The following is a 24,297-nucleotide window of genomic DNA, read 5'->3' on the forward strand; positions in this document are numbered from 1 at the left end:
GAATGACAGTTCTCTTGAAGAGGAGATTCCGTTTTAGAATCTTGATGTTAACAATAAGTTAGTGCAGCGTACTTATCTTGAAAGTCTGTAGCTTGTCAAATATAGATTTCTACGTCTAGAACCAATAGACTCAAAGTCAACAATCAATATATCAGCAAACACCTACAGGTAGTTTGTGCCAACTATTCCGATCAATCTGTATTTAGTTCGGTTGAAGAAGATCTAAACTTGGTAAGCAATATTTCAGAATCTTAAAAAAAAAAACAAAGAGTCCTGCAGATCAGGTTTGTTTTCATTTTCATTATATAAATATACCAGAAATAAGTTTTACTACGCTTGAATAAAAGTAAAGAAGTGAAATATTAATCTCCTATTTACGGAGAATCCAATTTTATCAACACCATAAGATAAAACTATCAGTTCAACTTATTTTGTTCACATTATACTTGTTAAAATTGTTTTGCAAACGAAAATTACTGTTTATATATGCAGATAGATTTTATATTATAACCAAGCAGGAAATTATGGTGTGAAAAGAGAAACTGAAATTGCTTTTAGATAATTTCTTAGAACGTGAAAATAAGTTGATTTGCATATGTAAATGGCTTGCTGTTTACATACTCATACATAAGCTTCAGATCGCTGTTAAAATTCCGTTTATGTTTGCTACACACCTTTCTTAGATAACAAGCAAACATATATAAAACGCTGCGAGCAATAAAACTTGGAATTTTAGAGTTAACTAAAAAACTTTTATATAATTTTATATAAGGAAGTCATCTAAATAAATCTAAATCGATTGAATTAAATACATTTTTCTTCTATTTTTTACTTTAATTCTGTACTAACCTCAAAAAATTATTTTTTAGAAAGTGATATGTGAACTACATGGTTTTTTTATTTTGCCTTTTTTTTTGGGCATTGGCTTTCGCCATACAGCCAGTATCGTCTAGGTGCTTATCACTAGAATATCACTCACTCTCCATTCTTACTTATAAATACATTCGCTTCACTCATTCATCCCTCTACTATATACAACTATTTACATAAACTACAGCTAATGGATGGATCAGTACTCTATATTCCTGCCATCCTTATAGCTTAACCGAAATTAAAATCACGTAATCCTTCTGTAATCATTTTCTTGCATTCATTCTATAACTTTTAAATACATTCATATTTCATTGCTAGCTCTGCTATAGACTTAAGCACATAGATGTTGGTGAAGAATATTATGTCTTCGTAGCGAAATGGTGCATCTAAATACCTGTATAAATCGTCAAACATTAGTTTCCTTTCTACCACATAACGTGGACATATCATTATTATATGTTTGAAATCCTCGTCCTCATTGCAATCCTCATTACAGATAGGTCTTTTGAAGGGATTAATGAATTAAGCCTTCGACAGGCTTATCAGACATATTTGGAAATCTGATGTTAAAATTGTAAGTATTTTTTGGTCTAGGCAAACCTCAAAAACTAGGAAATATTACAAAAAAGTTCGTTTGATTTTTTTTTTCGAATTTGGTAAAAAAAAAGAAAAGACACAAAGAATCGATCATGACAGACCTTTTGTTTTAAATAATTCTATAAGCGCAAAATGAATGAGTTCTATTTACCATCTCAGGTTGATACTTGCAAAAGGTTATCCACTTCATTCATCGAAAATAAGTACAAATAAGCAACCAAATTACAATAAACAAATGAATTCTATTTTCAAAAATTTTAGGCACATAAAACATTTTACCAATACAAAGTTTGAAGCATGAAATTTGAAAATAGTTTACAGGCGATGGCCAAGAATGATGTAGAAAGATTGATGTGAGAGATGTTCACCGTTGAGTGCGCAGGAATGATGAGCTACTGTTTCAAAGTGACAGCATCCCTTTCCATCCTTACTTCTCCTTTCTTCCCGGCCAAACATGTAGGTGGAAATTCTTTTCTTCCTTTTGAAAAAAGTAGTAAAATTCCATCTAAATAAATAAGTTCCTGAAGTGTTTTAGTGATGAAGTGGTGGTATGTGCACAGAATATCTTCCACATTGCTCTAGAGTTAACTTAATATTTTAAGTTAGAAAATAAGTTCTTTATTAGCTTACTCAAGTGCTAATAAAGTAAGCTTAAAATCATTTGATAAATATTCTAGTAATTTCGAAAACTCTAATAAAAATAAATTGCCTAATTTTTTCAGGCGGCGGGGCTTAACGTCCAACTACTGATTATGAAGTGTGGAAGCACATACTTCATAGCTAATTTTTTTGTTCTGGGGATCTCCTACATATAAATCCACGTTCACTAAAACCACACCCAATTTTGAGATAGTTAAAGTCCATTTAGTTTACGGATAAACTTTGTGAAGCCCACTCAATGAGGTTTTTTTTTTCTTTGAAACATTCAAAATGCATTGTTCTATAAACAATTTAATAAATTCTTTAGTGACTCTAAATTGAGCAAAATTGAACTTATCTGAATATTTTCATAGTTCTGACTAGTGGTAGTATGATGATTTTATAAATTGAAGTTTCACAATATCTTGAAATAAGATCGAATTTTGCATTGAAAGTATCGGGACTTTACCGAATTATAAAGGCGAGCCATGAGTAAAAGATATGTCTGTTAAGCACTGTATTACCTAAAATCGAAGATTATTGTATTACTCGATCGCAGTAAGAAAACAATTTCCTTAGGCTATCTTTATTTTATTTTTAAATAAAAACGGATCAATATCCAATTTACAGAAACAACAATAATAATAATATACAAATTTATACAATACGAATAGTTCAAAGAAATAGTCGACACCTGGCTTCATTTAGAAAATTTTAAACTTCAATTAGGATATTTCTGATTAGGTGATAAATGTTGTGATGATGTTCTCACCAAATGATATTCTACTCGTTTACAATTTATTGGAAAGCCAACAAATGTACACTAGGAAAATTCTATGTATTATAGGAAGGTATTTTGCGAGAGAGTGAAACCAATTTCAATAATGTATATATCATTTATCTAACAGCGTGCTAATGTGTAATGGATAAATATTTAACTTCTATTACCACTAAAACCGTGTCTTCTTTTTTCCTAGCTCTGTTTTAGTCAGCGTACATTAATAAATCAATTGATTTCAACGTTAAACTTCATTTATGCACATCACCTCTGATCATGCAATTTAGTACTACGTCAATTATGAGCGAATTATGAATTGCATCAGCTAGATCCAGTGAGAGGTTATTAACTGCTTTCTCATTAAATACAATCCTCTATTTCCAAGTCGTTCAGTTCAGAGAAAACAGATAATATACTGATAAATTGATGTACAAACTGTTAACTTATAAAATATTGTAAAAATGTTTTATCCACACATCCAGCAGCTTGCAGTCACTTAGCATACATTTCTCGGTATATTACCAACATATATCTGGTGTGAATCACTCACACTTCTAATTGCAAATTTATCTAGCTTAGAGTTTTTACTAAAAATTTCCTAGCCTATACTGGTGGAAAATGAAACCACAAATTATAAAGTAATGAGAGAGGAAAACTACTACAGCGCCACCTAAATGGAATTTTCCGGAACATTTGTTTCAATTCTCTTACTTCTTTATTACGATCATCCAAAAAAATATGGAATGAAACATCACACCATTTTGTCTTACTCCAGATTTTACAGCTGTTAGAGATAATATTTCGCGGTTTTTCAGCAAACTTGAAATATTTAATTCACAAAATTTATTTCAAAAAACAATTTAGATCAGATACAAGAACTGTAGTCAAGAATTTGATGAATGTACTTCGAAAGAACTTCGAAGCATCTGATTTCCCCAAAAGATTACTATCCAATTGGTTGATTTGGATTGAATTCGCTCGGATTGGATATTAAACCAGCATTCACCTACAAAATCACCTCTTCGACTAATGTATATTCAATGTTTGAATTCAGGAGTAGTCCCCTTCTTTATACAAAATAAAATTCAATATAAAAACTGCAAAGTCTACTTAAAGTACCATTAATGAGATTCATAGGGCTGATGCTGTGAAACTGAATGTTTGATAACCGGTTCAACTTTCGTTAATAACAAAGTCTTCCCTTTCAGAAATATTCTGATGGCTTTTCTCTGTTTGGTGAAAATGAAAATGAACAGCAATAAAACCGGATTCTGCACGATATGAGGTAGGGAAATTTTTCAATAAATTGATTGTCGTTATCCACCCAATTGGATATAACGCAGGCATTTCTTTCATCATTACTATTTAGTTTAAGGTCTTATTATCCATCAAAATGTCGAAATCGGACAAAACCACTCACATAAATAGATTATTTTGCTAAATAACTTTTTAGATTTTTAATAAAAGATACATTTTAGGGACCTACCTTTGAATCTCGAAAGTTTTAGGCTTTTACAATGTATTTTTGGAAATTCTGATTTAAATAATCATGCAAACTCTCTAAAAAATGATGAGAACCTGAAGCTCAATTTCTAAATCTTAGAGAACAGAATTTTTTCCTTACAAGAGCAGAAAGAATTAACGAAAAACTGGAATGTTGACATTAAAAATATTGATTAGCTAGGATTGCGAACACTTTATAATAACTTGTCCAGGTTTATCTCTTCTATATATTTTTATTTAGAGCAGCTTAAACGGAGCTTATTAAAAGCAGAATAAATGGGGAAAGAAGTTTTCTTTTGCTTTCCTTTTTCTTTTTTTATTTGTGAATGAATATTTTATTTGGTGTAATGTAAATTGTTTTCGATCGAGTGAATACAAATATATGAACTGTTTTCCTTCGCTCCTCCGTTTTTACTTGCACAAGATAATACTAAGGAAAAACGTGACAGGAATATAATGAATGAATGCTAAAGGAAATAGATAAATTGTATTTGGAATTGTCTTTCATGGACCAATTTGTACAAAGTTTTTACATCTCTTCTCAAGATTAATGTCCAGCCAGTCTCTGTTTAAGATATTTTTGTAATTCATTTAACACACGTTATTTCTTTTAAAAAATTTATTTTCTAATATTTACCTAATTTAAATATTCTAATTCTTGTTCAATTCAAATAAATTAATTCAGTTCAACTTAAATAATAAGTTGTGATGCATTGTGGTACTGGGTTCGATTACCGGTTTTAGGCCTTGGATTTATTTCTTTTAGGTTAATAAAAGAAATTATAGTAAAGTATGTTTGCTAGTCACCTCCGTCCACCACACCTAATTGGTAGTTGGACGTAAAAGCCGCTTGAAAAAATAGGCAATTACTTTACAAAATAATAAGTTGTGCGATACAGATCTCTTTTTTTTAATTCTTATTTGATTAGATGAAATGTTAAAACTTCAGTCATTTGTTGGCAGTCATAAAATTGAGGTGGCACAGTTCTCAAAACCTAGTTGGAAAGACTTATTAAAACAAAAAAAAACTGGAACCAGCTGGAAGTCAATATGGAGAATGTTCCTGTAAATATTCCTACAAATCATTCGACTCCTTGTCAAAGCATGTTTAATTGAATTTAGCGGAAAGACTATTTTTGTTTTTCTGGCATAGAATTGCTTGAGAAATTTAGCTCTTCTGAAAAATTTAAGTTTTTTTTTTGGCAGGAAAAAAAATTCTTTAAAGCAGGACAACTGTCGCCCACATTCTGAGCAATCATTTGAATTTTTTAAAAAAATGAAACTCAGAACTTCTGCACTATCACAATCTTCAAGATCAGTCATCATATAGCATTATTTTTGTTTTGTTTTGTTTTATCTTCCTAATCACTAGACTCGAATTTAAATATTAATTCATTTAGTTTTACGATGTATTCTTATTTTTAAGTTTGAATTAAATATTTATGTCTAAAGTTCAGTTTTTCTATTTATGTTTATTATCGAAGTTTTATTCAAAGATTCTATTTTGTTTGTTACCTCTTATGAATATCTTTTCATGTATTTTTATTTATTTGTTTTATTTATTTTATTTTTTAAATTTCTAGTTTGTCTAACTCAGTAAGAACTTTTGTTTTTTTTTGTTTTATCAAAATTATTATGTATTAATCAATATTAATCGGGCCAACTCTTTGTTTAAAGAACAGTGTACTATGAAACAATAAATAAATAAATAATAATCACTAGACTTCTAATTACAACAACCAAAAAATTGTTAGAAATTTGCCAAACGCCGTTTTTTTTTCAAGAAAAATTGTATCCAGTCATAGTATGCTGGTCCTTGAACTGTGTCAGAAACTGTGTCTTCAGCAAGAAATATAGTAATCTTTCAAATAAAATAGTATTCAACTCACTCGAGCCTGTTTTGGTTAAAACTGATTTATAAAAATCCTTCAGTAAAATCGCTTTTTCGTTCAACACTCAGGCAGATGATGAACTTTTTTTTGTGTTTTCATTTTTGTGTTATTTACTTTTTCCACATAATTATCACATGTACAGTATATTTGATAAAAACATTTTTCCTGTATTCAGGAGGAAGTCGGAACATATATTTTGGATGAATAATCGAAAATTCTGTCGATTACAATACTTTATCTTTTACGAGCAGCTCAAGAAAAAGAAGATGAGAAAAAAAAAAAACAGGGAAAAGATTTGTGAACCAGAATACCCATTCAGATCTAACGTAGGGTAAAATATCACTATCATATCTTGAGGCTTGGTAATGGCGATATTGCGGTGAAGCTGGAAAGGGCACTTGGTGAAGGGCGTGACTATTCGAGGAGAGGACCTAGTGCTACTATGTAGTGCAGACACGTATTGTACTCACTCCCTGACATCCTCGCTTCTCTACCAAGTCTACAGGTCTCTCTTATCCTGGTACTTGTATGTGGACTTGATTAGCACACATTCCTTTTTGAATTATACTGTCCTGCACTCCAGCGTTATCCTCGTACACAGTTACAGGCTTGTATAATATATAAACATTTTGTTATTTCCCACTAGAATAATTTCCTTCATGAAGATGTATCTACTTTTTCGTTGATAGTATTGATTATTTCCTTACGTAGAAAAATAATTTACGGATTGGAAATCTGATTTCAAATAAAATTGATAGACATTTGGATGTATAAATACCTAGTTTAACACTAAACCTACCACGACCGGTCATTGACCATGTTTTAAATTTGGTTTAAATTTTCTAATTACAACGTCATCATACCGCCATTAAACTTCACGACTTTTCCTAAAATATGTATACAATTGTTTTTTTAATATTCACTTCTTTTCATAATATTTAATTATTGAGAAAAATATGTAGTCCGTCTTAATTACCACGACCGGTCATTTGACCGGCTGAATATTTTCATTTTATTTACTTATTTTAATATTTTATTTTATTTATTTATTTGTAACAGAATCCTCTCGAAAACTCAATTTGATAATGCATTTATCGGATTATTGTTTGCATGTGGTGCATATGAGGCAAAAAATGTACGATATTGCTTTTTCTATGGAACGAAAAATAGGGACGAGCATTCTTCTCAAACACAAAAATGTATAGACGGAAATTTTGAGGTTTATTCGAGTGGATCAAAGAAATCATCGTTTACAAACCCATAAATTTGCTTTGATTTCTAAATTTTAAAATCGTAGAAAACAGTCAAAACTGTTATATCTCTTCAATATATACATCATATATCTCTTCCAAGGACATTTGTTCCCAACAAAGTCAAGATGCAGATTTACTCAGTTCATGCCAAGTTTGGTACCAAATCTTGGCTAGCGTTCGATGTATCAAAAGGCTTTCCATATTGAAGAAAACTTTAAAGTAGAGAACCTTCAGTTCCGCTTGGGGTGTTTGTGGCTCTGAAATTAGCAGAAATGTATACAGCTCGTTGGAGAAATATAACCTTGGAAAAACTCGGAGATGGTCTCAACAAATAGTTTTCAATATCCTAGCAGGAACTATGATTTCAGAAGCGACTACAGTAATCAAGACGGCTGAATACTAAAATTCAGCGTTGGGGAACATTAAGGTTATTGAGAAATTCCATTGCCAAATACACTTACAAACAAATCGTGCACTTAAAGAGATTTCCTTCATGATCTTGAAACCACAAAACGTGTATTTTTCGTGAAAACTTGTATTTACTAAATTTGAAACGATTGCCATTATTAGCTCTAGATGTCAGAGAATTTAACAAATTAACTGGAATGATACATTTTTATCGCCATAGAAACGTATTCATTTGAATAAAAGTTTTGAACTTTTTTAGTAAATTGAAGGAAATAAAATTTACTTATAATACATTTTTAAGAATTACCATTCGAAGGTTGTGCAGGTTGAATAGTATGGTGCTTAAACTAAGTTTCAGATAAATTATACATTTCACCAAGTTTGATAGCTTGAAAAGTTAAGTATGTACACCTAGAGATGGATGTGATGCTATATTTAGCCACCAGAGGTGCGCGTGTTAGTATTTTCTTCTAAATTCTATTTAAAAGTTGTTTAGAGTTTGTAATTTATAAATGGTGAAAAGTTGGACAGGAAATTAGAAATTCTTAAGATTGTAATTTCTTTTTCTATTTACTTTTTATATTTTGCTGAATAATCCTTTTTATTGGTTGAAATTTAACTTTTCCCACTACTCCGGTTGGTGTCAGTTTACGGCTTTAGAAAATAATTTTGAGAGTCAACTTCTTTCTTTATAGTCATGAAGTAGTCAGAGAAAGTTTTGTACAATTTAAATATTCTTTTTTTGAATCAAAAGCTTTATTTATGAATATTCTTCATTCAATAGAAAGATTTTTGGAGTTGAATATTTTTGATTTTTAGAAAGTGTCACGTCCGGCGAAAATTATTATTTATAAAACAATGTGACACGAGATAATAAGGCCGGTAGTGATGTACGGTAGCGAGACTTGGGCAATGACACAAGAATGTGAGAATATGCTGAGGATATGGGAGCGAAAAGTGTTGCGGAAAATGTACGGCCCGGTGTACATTGACGGCGAATGGAGGCTCCGAAAGAACGAAGAACTCAAGAAACTATACGGAGAACCCGACTATAGTTTCTTGTATCACAGAAAAGGCAGGCTGAGGTGACTCGGCCATGTTGAACGGAAGCCCCATCATCGAGTTCCTAAAGAAGTACACCCGGGGGGGAGCAAGACGTAGAGGTTGTCCCAGGATAAGATGGTTGGATGACGTAGAAAGAGATCTGCGAAAGGTGGGTGTTAGAAGATGGCGCCTAAAAGCCGAGGATAGGGAAGAGTGGCACTCTCTCTTAAATGAGGTCCAGGTCCTATTATAGGACTGTAGCAGCATGGGAAGAAGAAGAAGATAGAAAGAGTAAATAATTGTCTTAAGTCGAATTCCGTGTTTGTAAAAGTATATTGTTATCGTGGAGATGTTCAATTTGGAGATTCCACCCGAAATACATGTTTTAAAGTCCCCTGAATACGTTGAAATGATTTTAACGAATTGATCTGCCTAATCATTAATTTCATAGCAGGTTTAGGTGCCTCTTGGGGTCCAACTTAGGCAAAATCAGTTAACCAAAAGTGCCTCCTTCCTAGTTATTTTCTTGTATACCACGTTTTTTTTTTTAAATCTGATAACTCATTGCACTTTTGTTTGAAACCTTTTACAGCAAGGAACCCAGCAGTTCAAGGCTTAAAACTGCTTTCCTGAAAACCGAAATTATTTTGCTCAGTCAGAGAATGCTTATTTTTTAGACAGACTTTACGTTACTGTAGATTTGTACTTGGAATTCCATTGAGATCAAAAAACGATTCACTCAGAGAGTTAGTTGAGCTGGACAATTTAACTCATAAAAATAAAATAACATTTTTTGGCGATATATAATGTTAGATGGGTAAGTATATAAATAACAAAAACTAGGATAAAAACAAAAAAATAGAAAAGTTTTATGAGGAAAACTCTTCTTTTTTTTTCAAAGATTGTAAAACTTAATTAAACTGGACGCCTCTGGACATTTTTGTCCCACCATATTCAACAACGGACTGCGACTGGACCTGGAGGATACATGGCTACGGTCCACTGCTTCATCAAATAAGATTACAGGCATGTTTCCCTACCCTCCGTAACTAGTAATTCTGCCTTTTCCAAATATTCCCTCGTACGAACGAAAGTAATGAATTGAGCAAAACATTTTACACTATCTGTTCTTCTTTAGAAGACTATATTTTTCTTTTTTACTTTCGTTTCCATTCTATAATAATTTTTTTAAAAATAACTTTTTGAAAACTAGTTTTTTAAATAATAAATATTTTATAAAAACAAAATGAAAAGCTCATTCAAAATTTACTAAAAAAAGGAAAGGATTCACACCCTGTAGTTTTCCTCTCCATACAAGATTACTAAAATTGCTGTCTGTCGAAAGTAGCTTTCAAAAAACAAGAGAAAAAGCTTATAAAAGTGGGGATGAAAAGAAATGTGTCACAATTCGTAGATACGAAAACAGGTTCATAAAATGCTAACACACCCATTATAATTCTGAAACGTAGGCTGTCCCTACAAAAATATTAAATAGTTCAACAGGAAAAGGTACCACTACGGAGGATGTGATCTGTTGCAGGGAAACATGTACAGAGGATATGGGTTTGTTCCAAATGCTTAGTGATTTTCGAAGTCACTAGATTGCACTGGTAAAGACATCCAGCATGAGGCAGGTTAATAATGTTGTGGTGCACGCACAGAATGAGAAGCAAAGAAAAACTGGATAGAGAATAAGAAAAGTTTCGACATCCCAAACACAAAAGTTATCTTCAAAAATGTGCTATTAATAGAGTGAAAAATATCTCGTCTTTGTTTATTTGTGCCCTAATTGTAAAAGTTTTACCTTGTTTTTACTTGGGTCAAACCCCATCAACTCTGAAAACATATAAAGGTTAGTTTGATTAAAGAAAAGGTTGTTTTTTTTTAAAAAAAATATTTTGCCTAGCTTCTATAAATAATAAAAACTTTTGCTGTTACTTTTTGCTGAGAAAAGCAGAGTTCTTACGTTTAGAATCTTTGCTAATTACTCTTTATTTGTTTAATGGAAATCTACAACTTACGACAAAACATTTTTCTAAATATTGGATATTATAAAGTTATTATTTAGCAAGGTTACAATTGGTAGCTTTCTACAACTTAGCGCTTGGCCTGTTCTTCTGAGTTCTTTCGTTAGAACAAAAAAAGAGGACATATTGTTACTATCAATCAATTCTGGTTAATGGACAAGATGGTTTGTGCTGAGGTAAGTAACGAAAATAAAGTTGCGAATATAAGTCTGAACTTATTGACAAAGGGATTTATTTTAATAAGTGTACACATTTTTTGTTAATAAAACAGATTACTGTGGAAATTGAGTTTGTTTAGAACGTTAGTACAGTAAAGATCGGCTCTTGCTTTTTTATCAAATTTTATAAGTTCTAGTGTTGCTTTTAAAGTGAAATTTAGCTTACAGTTAATTCTCAGTGTACTAAATAACATACTAGATTTTCAGAAAAATTTAACGAGTAGTTTTTTAGTTTTACGCTTTTAATTATTTGTGAAGTTTATTAATAGTGCTATATAACTACTGGATTGTAGGCGTGGCCTAGTGCTAGTGGGGAAATTTGTTATATTTATATTTGTATATGTTCTTTATTCTTACTCACGTACGGACCACGACCTTTCATAGTGCACTGATTTGTATACAAAAATATTATTGCTAATTTGGCTTTAACCACTGATATACAATATCTTATCTATTTTGCACTATTTACAGCAATCATTATTTATAAACATCAATTTACTTTTCATTCTACTCTAAATTACAGCGGAATTAAAACAGAGAAATAATTTGGGCACTTCATTCATTCAGCCGGATATTTTCTATTATTATAATTATCATCATAAATTGCATGCCGCCCAAGAAACTAGAGGAATACTTTTCTCCTAAGGCTTCACGTCAGGAAGGTATTAAGAGAACTAGAAGTTCTCCTGAGCTGAATCGAAGTGTTAGTAAGAAGCCTTTTCTTCTCGAGGATACAATGAGCTCTACTTCTGGTAATTGTGAAGCTGACAATCGCTCATCGAGTCAACTAATGAAGCTTATATCAGAGATGAACGAGAAACTATCAATTTTGCCTTCTTTGGCAACTAAAGAAGATATTCAACCTATATTAGAGGAACTAAATTCTCTTAAAGAAGAAAATAGGTGTTTACGTAATGACATTGAAACTCTAAAAAAAGCTAACCTGAGAAATGAAAAACTTGTGGAGGACTTAGAACTGAAATTTCGTTCCAATAACCTGATATTCCGAGGATTAAAAAGTTCCGACAACGAGTTCAATAAAACTGTTGTTGATTTCTGCCAGGAAATTTTAAAGGTAGAAATAAATCCCAACTGTATAAATGTACTTCCTCTAGGTCCCAGAGATGCTGCGAACAAACCTTTATTGGGGAATTTCTTGCGTCATCAAGACAAAACAGCTATCATGGGAAAACTAAAAATGCTAAAAAATACTGGCTTTACAGTGCATCAAGATTTTCCAGAAAGTGTGAGGAAGAAGAGATCAAAGCTTCTGCTTTTGAAGAAAGAAATTTCAAGAATAAAGCCAAGTTTAAGGATGACAATGAGGGCAGATACTCTAATCTTACAAGGGCACAAGTTTAACTGGTGCGATATAACCGGGCTTCGCTCTTATTCTGGCGAGGATGGTCTTAAGAAGTTAAATGACCTTTTGAATTGGGATTTATCTCAATTTGTTAACGCTCTGCGCTCTAATTCTCTTCCTAAGGACTATTTCTCTTCTGCTCAACAACCTCAACACTGCGGGATGGCAGATCTTCCAAGATTATCCTGAGAGAACACCGTCTGCCAGAAGTTTTCCCCAATCGAGACAGGTACTTTTTTAAATTGTATTAAAGTGTTATCATATAACATTGCTGGTTTGAAAAGCAAAGTGAATAATGATTTATTTTTAAATTTTGTAAAGAATTATGATATTTTTTTTCTGTTTGAAACATTCTTGTTGGAGGGCAAGTGTTCTTCTTACAGCCGATTTTTCTGCGAGTATAATTTGAGTTGGGTTCCTGCTTTTAAGTCCTTTAATAAGGGACGAGCAAGTGGAGGGGCGTTGTATGGAATTAAAAAAACATTTTCTTCGGATTTTATTTGTTTCTCTAAATTAGAAAATGGAGTAATAATATGTGTTAAGTGTCCGGATCGGAATTTTGTTATAATTCCCACTTACTTAGGTTGTGCAACTTGGGATGAGGATTTTCTTAAATTATCACATTATCTTGAAGATTCTCCAAATGTCTCGGTCATGCTGATTGGGGATTTTAACGCGCGGATCGCAGATCAACAGCTACTGCCTGATGAATTACTTATTGATAATATTTACTGCAGCCGCGCTCGAAATTCTAAAGATTTAATATGTAATAATAAAGGTCATAAGCTGTTGGACTTATGTGATAGTTTAGGCTTAATTTTTCTGAATGGTAGATTTCCAGGGGATGCGGAAGGGGAATTTACATTTGTGGGGGGTATGGGAAGCTCAGTGATTGACTTTTGTTGTGTTTCCTTAGAACTTATTCCTGTGGTTACTTCTTTTTCAGTTCAATGCGAAACCTTTTCTGATCACTTCCCTATAACCTGTAGCATATCGCTGAGTTATAAGTGTAAAAGTAAGGGTACAGTTCTTCCGCTATGCTCCAGATTGTTTTGGCATAATGCCAACTTAGATTCCTATAAAAATTCTCTGAAAAATCTCACCCTAAATCTTGTTGAATCTTCAAATGACACCCAGGGATTTGTAAACTCTTTAACGAGTTTAATTCAAAAAGCCTATCCCTTACATAGTTCTCGAATAAATATACAGTCAATTAGACGCAAACCTTGGTTTGAATTTTGCTGTTTTCGAGAAAGAAGGAAAGTATTTAATTTGTTAAATTTATATCGTAAAACTAACTCCACTCTTGCTAAGGAAGCGTACTGTAAAGCGAAAGCGAACTTTAAGTTGTTGTGTAAGGAAAAGAAAAATGAATTTTATGCTTCTATAAATTATCAATTGAAATCAGTCAAAGATACTAAGCAGTTATGGCATTTGATTAATCACATTAGGGGTGCAAATTTTAAAGTTAATAATGATATCGCGCTGAGTGAGTGGGCTGCCCATTTCCGATCGTTACTGAATCCTGTCCCTCATCCTTCACCAACCTTGTATGCTGAGCCTTGTTTAAGCAACTTAATTTTGGATGCACCTTTTTCTAATGAAGAGTTGGACATGGTCTTAGCTAACCTAAAGGACAATAAGGCCCCAGGATATGACAGGATCAGCTATGAATTTTATAAAAATGCTCCTTCCTCCTTTCATCAAAAATTGCTGTCGCTGTACAACTATATATTCGAGACTGGGTCAGTGCCTCCTTCTTTTGCTAGGTCCCTTATTTTGCCGTTGTATAAACATGGAGATATCAACGATGTGTCTAACTATAGAGGAATATCGTTTCTGGATTCTATATCCAAAATTTTTTCTGGACTGTTGTTAAGGCGGTTTGAATCGTTCATTACCAGTTACAATTTATTAACTGAATGTCAAGCTGGATTTAGGCGTGGTTACTCCACAATAGACAACCTTTTTATCTTAGTTAATCTTATTAAACTAACGTTTTCACAACCCAAGAAAAAGCTATATTGCTTTTTTGTGGACTTCAAAGCCGCCTTTGACTGTGTACACCAACCGTCTTTATTTTATAAACTTTATAATTTAGGTGTGTCCACTAAGTTTATTAAAATACTGCAAAATTTGTATCTAGCCTCTCAGTCTGCAGTAATAGGAAGAGATGGAGTATCAGAATTTTTCCCTGTAAGTAGTGGAGTCAGGCAGGGTTGCTTGCTTAGCCCTATTATGTTTTCGGTATTTATAGACGATTTACCTCTGTTCCTTGAGGGTGGAGTTCGAGTTGGTGATGCCAAAATAAATGTTTTAATGTATGCTGACGACATTGTCCTAATAGCAGACACCCCCCTCCTCCTACAGAGAAATATAAATATATTAGAGAGCTACTGTGATCAATGGAATTTATCCCTTAATCTCAGTAAGTCCAAAGTTTTAGTGTTTCGAAAGGGAGGTCGTTTGGCGGCACGGGAACGTTGGCAGTATAAAGGTAAGGTAATTGAAAGGGTAAAAAGATACAAATATTTGGGAGTTACTTTATCTAGTCAGCTCTCTTTTCAAGAACATCTTAAAGAAAAAATCTCTACCGCTAAACTTGGTATTAATACAGTTTGGACTAAGTTAATTTCGCAAAATGAAGTTCCAATTCATGTTAAGTTTCAGGTTTTCAAGTCTGTATCCCGTTCTATTGCCTGTTTTGGCGCCCAAGTTTGGGGTCATGAAAGGTTCGAATTGCTGGAAAAATTTCAGCGTTATTTTATCAAAAAAATATTTCTTCTTCCAGCCTTTACTCCCAACTTCATGCTCCATATTGAGACCTCTCTAGATCCAGTGTTTTTGCATACTCTGAGGCTTCATATAAATTATTGCCTTCGTACTTTGGATCTCCCTTCTCATCGTTTGCCCAAGGTGGTGGCTCAGGAGGTGGTACGACAGAGGGTTTCGTGGTTCTCGTCTTGGATCTTATTGTGCCAAAGGTATGCGGTCAACTTTGACTCTCAACTGACGAATAAGCTATTATGGCGTGGGCAGCTCGATGATCTGCTTTCAGCAATAAAATCGTCTTACATCGCAGATTCTCTTAGTCGTGCAAAGAGTTCTGAACAGTTTCTATTGTATAGAGCTCTTATGGAGGTTGAGGAGGAGCCCAGAAGATTTTGCGCGCCTCACTCTGATGTCAATATGAATTTGTCCGATTTGAGTCTATTGCTGAAAATTAAGGGTGAACTTTTGAAGCTAAATTCGGTTCCTTGTATAGAGAGGGATTATCAGGAGGAATTATGTAATATGTGTTTTTTCAGTAAAGAAAATCTTCATCACTTTTTAGTAGAATGTCCCGCTCTAAGTGATTTGAGAAAACGGTTCCTTGGTAGTGCCACTCTTCAAGGGAGTGACATAGTGCAGATGTTATCCTCCAAGTCGTGTAAACCTTTGCTTGAATATACTCGTAGGGCTATGGTTTTGAGGAAAAACTTGACCTCCTAATACTTCTCATGTTTATAACTTAAGTTATAAAGTTCATTTATTTACTAATATTTTCACTTCCTTATTTATATTTTAAGCACTTCATATAACTTCAAATTATTTCTATCTTTCTTGTATTTAATCTCTTATTTAAATTATTTACCTCCCAGTAAAGATCACATATGTATCTGATAATTATTTACACTATTCTTTATTTAAAATCCAGTATTTAATTTTAGTTAATTTTATTGAGCAGAGTAATAATTTTTTATTGTGAAACAATTAATTTTTCTTTTACTTTGACATTAATTGAGTTAATCTTGTTGAGATAATTTGTTATTTCAATGTCTAGCAAACTCTGGCAGACGGCGTTAGCCATGCCTATTAATACTGTTATAATTTTCTTTATTTTTGTATTTTTTGTACTTTTGTATTTTGTAAATAAAAAAAAAAAAAAAATACTGTGGAAATTCTTTTACCACAATCTCTAGTAGTTTGGATGAGATAGAAATAAAACCTGAGAACTAATTGGAAATTGAAAATGGATAATTGATAGGGGATTAACTTGTAAATGAATAACCATGATAACAGCAGATAATCTACAGGGATTTCAAAGGATTTCATTTTGAATGAATAAAATTGAAACCGGAAAGTAAACCAGCTGAATAAAACTGTCTGAGCTCCCAATGTTGTTATTAAATTTATTTATATTTTATTTTAGTGAAAGTTTTTTTTTTTTTAAAAAAAATATATTTTAAAAAGAGAATTAAAAAAGGATTCTGGAGCACTGACGCAGAAGGAGAAGGAGAGAAAAAACTTTTCTTGGAAAGGCATTGAAAGCCCTACTAAGGAGAGAATATTAGATTTTGATTTCTAAAATAAAAGGATCTGTATTTAGTTTATCATTATTATTTTTATATTTTTAGAAGTTTTCCCTGATTATTATTGACATCCTTTTTAGCCCTATAATAATCCAGAAGACTTAAAAGGTTTTTGGAACTCTCTTTTCACCAGGCCATTACATTTTGGTAAAAGGCTTAAAAATGGACTAATTTTAAAAAATACTTCAAAATCTACTTTACCAATCGTTTGAAGCATTGTTAGTCCACTGGACTGTGCGTAGGTACCAGATGTTAAGATCAGTTAAATTCGATCTTCTTCAAACCAGCGTATGTTGATCAAATGTTTTATGGCCTTAAAAAATTTATTACAAATAAGTTTTGTAAGGTCTTACCACAGTTTCTTTAATCCTAGAATACGCCTGGCGATTAAGTCGTGCGAGATGGTACAACGAAGTAGCCTAGGTATTGTGCCTAGATGATGTTGACTAAATTAAAGGCCCAGTTGAGCTACCGAAGAAATCAAAACGAAATGCCTGCTGTGGTACCCGCTATGCGTTGTTTTTTGTCTCTGTTTTAATGCTAAAGAATGACAGTAAAAAAGTAACTAAACTGTCCTGGCAGTAACAATTATTTTCAGGAGAGTTTTTAAAACTGTTGGCAGAATAAATCAAAGAGAATTTTCCTTCTTTAACTACGGTGAGGAAATCAACAAATAAGGCAAGCATTCTGAGTCTAACAGACAGCAACGTAACCAGTTTTCCTGCTTATTACGAGCACAATTATTCATAGTTCTGCAGTTAACCACAATCGTGCTTATTAAAACATTCCGTTATTCTGCAAGCTCATCAATCAGTTTTTAATCTAGTTCCTGCTTTCATACTTAAACTTATTGTACATACATTTAGAGATAGTAAATTATGGCTGTATAAACTTTACTGCCAATAACACAAACCAATCCAATTAGATTTCTTCAAAAGTGTTAAAGTAACTGGACATGTAAGGACCTAACACTTTTCTTCTGAGAAAATTGATTTTAGGAGTTTCCAGGAGGGGTCCTTAAGTGGGTTGCCTAATAATGTGCCATTTCTGGGTATTGTACAATTTTACAATCGTACAGTACGAAGTGCATTACTTCTATTAATAATAAAGTGATGTAGTCTATTGCACATACGAAGAAAACTCTCAGCAAATTTAAAAACACAAAAAAAAGAATTTTCTCTTTATTTGTGTGCCTCACAAAGTGTAAATAACATTCTGAATGGCGTCTATTAATGAATAGCATTTACAAATACATTTTGCATTATAATGTTCTTCGTTTTTTCAAAAATCATGAATTTTCTCTTTATTTGTGTGCCTCACAAAGTGTAAATAACATTCTGAATGGCGTCTATTAATGAATAGCATTTCAAATACATTTTGCATTATAATGTTCTTCGTTTTTTCAAAAATCATGAATAAAAAGAAAACTATGTTTGTTTATTCGTGCATGCAATAATATCATCAAGTTGCTCTTACTTCGGTAATCTCATAGGTCTAGAAGTAATAAGACCTTAAATTGAAAGGAAATATCTTGGCATGTGGAAGTTACTTCAAATAGAGGAAATATTGCGCTGAAGTCAGTTATTTTTTTGTGATTTGTGCTCTGTCAACGTTTTATTTATGTCTGCAGATTCTGTAGACGAGCAAATATAAGTGAACTCACTACCAGAGCTGAGAATTACTTTTGCTATCTAAATTCCCAAAACATATGCTTCCAGTATTGTAAGTCTGATTTATAACGACTCAGATCAAACGTGGTACACCTATGTGACTTTCTTTTATTGCAACAATTACTAAAAGTGACAAATTTTATTCTGCCCAAACTTTATAGGAAATATTGATTGAACAAGTTTGTAATTGTGAAGTTTTGTTCAAAGAAAAAAAAGAATATCGTTAACGCTTGTTTTGAGTTGAGGAGAGTGAAAATCTATGATTATTAGTGCCCTGAGTTTTCTTGGAATACCTTCTGAGATGGACGAAAACAGAAACAGGTCCTGAGTATTTTATAGCACTGTGGGTGAAATAGCACTTCTTAAAGCGTTTGAGTGAAGGGTGTCAGGCAGAAGTCGAGAAGAATCAAAAGGTTAAGCTGAGAGGTAAAACTGAGGAAGATTATTAAAAAGAAAGTGAGGAATAGACTAGACAGAACTTAAATAAAAAATAGTGAAGAATTGACCGTCTTCTTTAAATGCTGTAAACAGAAGAGGATTTAAATAAGAAGATGTTCACGACTTGCTACATTTATAAGGTAGTCCCACTATACATTTTAAGAAGGACTGAGTCCCATCTTGGGAGTATGTAATCGGATAGATTGCTATAGGTTCCCCGGTAATGTTTGGCGTAACAATGTCTTGAAGTATGGCAGCAATTTCTTCTATAAACGTCTTTTTAGAGTTCACCGATGTTTGTTGAACTTGTGCAACTTAATTAGCTTTTAAGAAGCCTCTATTCTTCTTTGTCGGCCAGGATAAACTTTCAACTTTCCTTGTAAAATATTTTGTAAGGGCCTATGTTTTTCATTTCCCAAGACATATCCCAGAACATCGCCAATTTTCCTCTCCGTGTTTACCTTATCTAATCCTCTCAAAGACTCGCATTGTTAGTGACGAGATCAACCCTAGCAATACTCTGAGAATGCTCCAAATCTTCCATATTTTAAAAACGTGAATAATTTTTTCACTATTCTTGATCAATTACTAATTAAGGAGCAGTGTACACGTTTCTTTAGAAGATTCTTTTGCAGCAAAACAAATCACAAACGCTGACAAAAGAAGTTCTCAGAGGTTATGGATTGTTTTCATTACGAGAAATGGCCCGCTTTTCAAATCAATGGAATGGTTTCCAACTATTGTCTAAATGTAATTGAATAGCAAAACCAAGATCGTTTCAGGTGCTTAAGTTTTGTCAAACTTCATTCCAACCGGTAATTGAAATGTTTTTTTATTAGGAAGACAATGAGAAAACTATAGTTTGTTTCCACAGTCTTTTCTCTAAAATATTAATATAAAAGTTAGAAGAAGGTGTCAAGAAAATAATAATAACTGGAAGAAGTTTTAGATTTAAAATTATTGAAATGATTTTTTCTCCCTTCAAGAGTTTTGTGGTGTCTGCTAAACTTCATATTATTAATTAATTCATTTTCCTAATATCGATTCTAAAAGTTTTAATATAAAAGTTATAACATGGTTGGACCATTCACTTGAAGCAAGTAATGATGGAAGTTTTAGTTCCACTTTCAATAAAAACGTATTAATCTTTATTTATTTTGATTAACCAAAAAAAAAAGATATATCGATCCCACGAAATTCAGCTTTAAACGTAATTTATTTATTCTGTATGTTTTGCGCAGCTAGCTCGTAAACTTGCACAATATATTTACATAATGTTCAGAATATTGAAAACGGCCGAGATGCAAAAAAAAAAAATTGACTTTTCTGTCAACCTATTAGTTCCATCGTTAATTTCAATTCCTAAAGACCTACTAGATTGCTCCTTTTCCTCATATTCGGAGAGGAAAGCGTTCCCTCCTATGCAAATTGCAAGCGAAAATCTTCACTAACAAGAAAATCTTCTATGCTTTCAGGAATGTTTATAAGCGGAACGACAAAGGGATGAGATAAAAACCTCCAGGGTGTAACTTGACGATGTGTCCAAAGTATGTAGCTCCAGATAGGAGAAGCATGTGTTGTAGCTGTCAATTTTTGATCAGGGTAAGAAAAGGGTGGGGGTGGGGGTGATCTTAACAAGTCAGAACGGCAGCCAGACAGGCTGGTCCTCTCCGAAAGTACATGGAGGTGGTGGAGTTGCTCTTCCTGAGCGAAGAGGCAAGGTTTGGAAGAAGATGAGAGAGGTAGCGCGCTGCGTGTGCCCAGCACCCGAGGGTCGGGCGGGTGCCGCCGATCGATAGAGACCCACTGACCTCGCCGCCGCAACCCGACACTCCCTTCATCTCACCGCCCACTCATACAAACAAACTCACACATCCACTTACATACATATCTCCGTGTACATATAACCTTCTTTACCTAATCAACCTGCCACATCTTCAAATTGACCAAACTGTATCATACAAAAATTGCAAATTATTTTATATTGTGCTCCTTCTGACTGTGAAGCAGAAAAAAAAAAATGTGTCTTTCAAGTGCCGGATAAAAATCAATTATATATAAGTTAATAAATACAAAATGTTTATAAATATTTCAACTGTTGATCCAGTTTCATATTTATGTTAAATGTAAGGCAATTCCCTCTTCCGCCGATGCATAAAACATGAGTTCCAGTGAAAAGAGGGTGAAGATTTGCACAGAGCAGAGCGGCGGTAGGGAATGTTTTTGCTAATCATGGCATTTTATATTTATTCATACATTTTCGTAGAACTTCATTTGTAAATAAAATTAATTAAAACTGAGCCAAAAGTACAGTTGCTTCCTCTTTTTTTTTACTGCTAACATGATGAAGATCTGTGATTGTGTACAATTTTCCAAAATTGAGATTTCAGCATAAACGGCATGACGACTTCAAATCTGGTAATTTCTAGATTTGAAAAAGTTTTTAATTTACTTTTGTGAGTAATTTAAATGTTAAGGTGTTTACTGGACCCCCTCAGCTTTAAGTACGACTTAATCATACGATTTTCTTTAAAATAAAAATTGAAGTTAGCATACATTTGGAGACCTACAAATGTCTACCATTATTATTTGAGAACGCCATTTTTTTTGTATTTTTTGGACAAGTACCTAAGGAAATGGAACATAGATTGTTCATCAAGAAGCCTCTAATGAAGGGAAGCCATATATGTATACTTCAAAATTTAATCTGCTATTTTCCAGGTAACTGTCTAGGAAAAACAGTTTGAGTTGAAATTGCAGTTTTTGAAAGGCATGTAGAGACCGAAGATGCTGTGAAGATTGATAGCCACCTCTTAGTTAATTGAGCCACATTAGTCTCTAAAAACAGTACCATAACCAAAATGTCTAGATCTTAGCAACCATAATTATGTAGGATCCAGATGTAAAACTTTACAAGTTATATCCATGATCTTCTGGTTGTAAAGCCTGAATCCTTCTTGGTGTAGCGTCTACTGTGCACAGTTTGGTGAAATATGCGAATGCGAATTGAGCTCTATTACTTATTGTTGGGTAGTTCAAAACTGCGTTGATTAAAGTTTCTTCGGTGTAAACATCATCCACCATTTTTACATAAAGCTTCTGAATTTGTAAGAACCTGTACCCTACGGGATGGTTATCCATTTTCCAGTTGGTATTCTCTTAAAGAATGAAGAGCATTACCATCCCAGAAACCATAAGAAAAAAAAACCAATATCAGCATATTCAATGGCCTCTGAATCACTCCCTTGTGCTCTATCTACGTTTACGGCTCCTTCGTTTTCCTTTCAACTTGGTATACCTCTGGCCAATAAGTAGTTCTAAAACTTTTATTTGAATTTCTTTCCCGGATAGTTTCAATGAAGGGTGCTTCTGAGCTTGATGGAGGAGGATGGTTGAGCTTTTCTATATAGAGTAATAAGAACTTATCTTCTATAAAATACTAATAAAGATTAAGTAAGTAAAAAAAAAATCGATATTTATAGAAAATTGGCTCTGTGGGCGTGTCAAAAGATGAAGAGCTGAGAACGTCAATGACAGAAGTTTCAAGTACATGGGGCGATTCAATAAAGGGGGATAAAAAATAACAACAGAATAAAAACAAGATTCTTTTTTTAAAGTATATGACGTCGTACAAAAGAATCAATCTAGATCCATTGTTAAGTAATTTTGTTCACAATTCGCCAGTCCTTTGTTTTTGGCAAACTTTGTTTCTTTCATTTCTGAAAGTTCTGAGAAAGAAATAAAATAATTTCAACTAAATTAAAAATATTGTAATCATTACAAATATATAAGAAACTTGAGATGAGAAATAAAATGAAACTTTTGTCGTTTAATCCACCCTTGTAACTTGATTGTAACTTTTGTTATGTTCGAAAACTGGATTAACGATATATTCTTTGAATAAACAAAATTGAAACTATTATCAAGTTTGGCATTGTCTTCACATCAGTTCACACGCTGGTCTGTAAAATAATTAAAATTTTAAGTAAAATTATTGCTTATTTAAAATAATGTTCGCTAGATAGCAGCAATGCATTCCTGTTACAATAATTCTGTGAATTTCTTATAAGATTTTTATGTCATCCATGCTCAGGGTGATGAGTGCCATTGTGAAAATTAAGTAAAAAATTTAGAAATGATTCAATATAAGTTACAAAGAAAGACTAATTTCTTTTATTGACATACTACAAATGCCATATCTGACTGGTTAAAGTAAAATTGTGGCCTAGCACCTCCTACAGTAGATCTCCTGTTAGGCTGTGGTAACTAACTGAAGCTGGAAAATACTAGAGTGTATTCTTGAATGGAAGTTGGAAGGATGAGGAAGGACATGGTGCAAATCGAATCACCCGCACTCTGCCAGGGGTTTGCCTTGTTAACTGACCAGACCATACTAAAACCACTCTGCTCACCTGATACATTGACTAATTAAATTTATGTTTCAGGTTTGGCTCAGATGCTGTGGTATAAGGATGTGTTCTACTACACTCTTTTCACTGCTAATCCAACCACTAAAAGGGTAGTGGCCGTCAAGATTATATTACATACTTTTAGACCGAAGCGCTTCTTAATGCAAGTAACTTTCTTTTAAATTTGGTGACAATCATTTTGCACAAAATAAATAAATTAGAAGAGAAAAAATTTTGCCAAAAGTTGTTCATTCTAAGTTGAACTCTTTTTCTTATAAAACTTACAAATAGTAAGTATGAAATACTCTGCAAAGCTGAAGGTAAAAGGGAATTTTGCTGTAATGGCCGAGCTAGTTCCGTAAACATTCTAGAGAGAGCAGCAAGCGCCGATAATGTCTAGCCCTAACTGGAAAAATGGGAGCAATGAAATAGTGGGGCCACAAATAGAACGATGGGAGTTTGTAGATAAGTGGACGATGGTATTTTAGGGTGATCAGTTAGATTTTTAGTCGATTCTTTAGGAACAGATGTGGATACTTTATTATTATGTGCCTCGTTAGATGATAGTTAAAATCAGATGTAATGTGCGAATATTGGTAGTGCCAGAGCTTTTAATATGAAGTAGTTGCTTCGGTTGTCTTCGGAAAAGTAACTTAAACGCATTTAGTAGCTTAAATTGTCTATTCTTTTCGGAAATGAGTTCTATTAAAATAACTTCTTTCTAGACCAATATTTTGTGAAGTTTATTCACTTTTTCATAAACACAGAGTTCGTAAATACAAGTTTATTTCTAGTATTACAAAAAATTTATTGATTTGGGTTTGGCTATTACA

General features: G+C 33.0%; 1 protein-coding gene and 1 long non-coding RNA gene across 4 annotated transcripts in view; one reads left to right on the forward strand and one right to left on the reverse strand.

The window, feature by feature from the left end:
- The window catches only part of LOC141450766 (43 kDa receptor-associated protein of the synapse homolog), a 129,435-nt gene that overhangs the window by 54,374 nt on the left and 50,764 nt on the right, over positions 1–24,297 (reverse strand). The window lies entirely within an intron of this gene.
- Positions 8,180–23,895, forward strand: LOC141446014 (uncharacterized). 3 transcript variants are annotated; one of them, XR_012453445.1, is made up of 5 exons: positions 8,180–8,399; positions 9,580–9,804; positions 10,528–10,839; positions 20,531–20,657; positions 23,501–23,895. It is a non-coding gene; the product is annotated as an uncharacterized lncRNA (long non-coding RNA). The 3 variants fall into 3 exon arrangements; XR_012453447.1 differs by having other exon boundaries at positions 8,180–8,391; XR_012453446.1 differs by lacking the exons at positions 20,531–20,657; positions 23,501–23,895 and having other exon boundaries at positions 10,528–10,859.

Source organism: Rhodnius prolixus, unplaced genomic scaffold, assembly GCF_049639745.1.
Source record: "Rhodnius prolixus isolate KJV_2025 unplaced genomic scaffold, Rpr scaffold_1, whole genome shotgun sequence".
NCBI lineage: Eukaryota > Metazoa > Arthropoda > Insecta > Hemiptera > Reduviidae > Rhodnius > Rhodnius prolixus.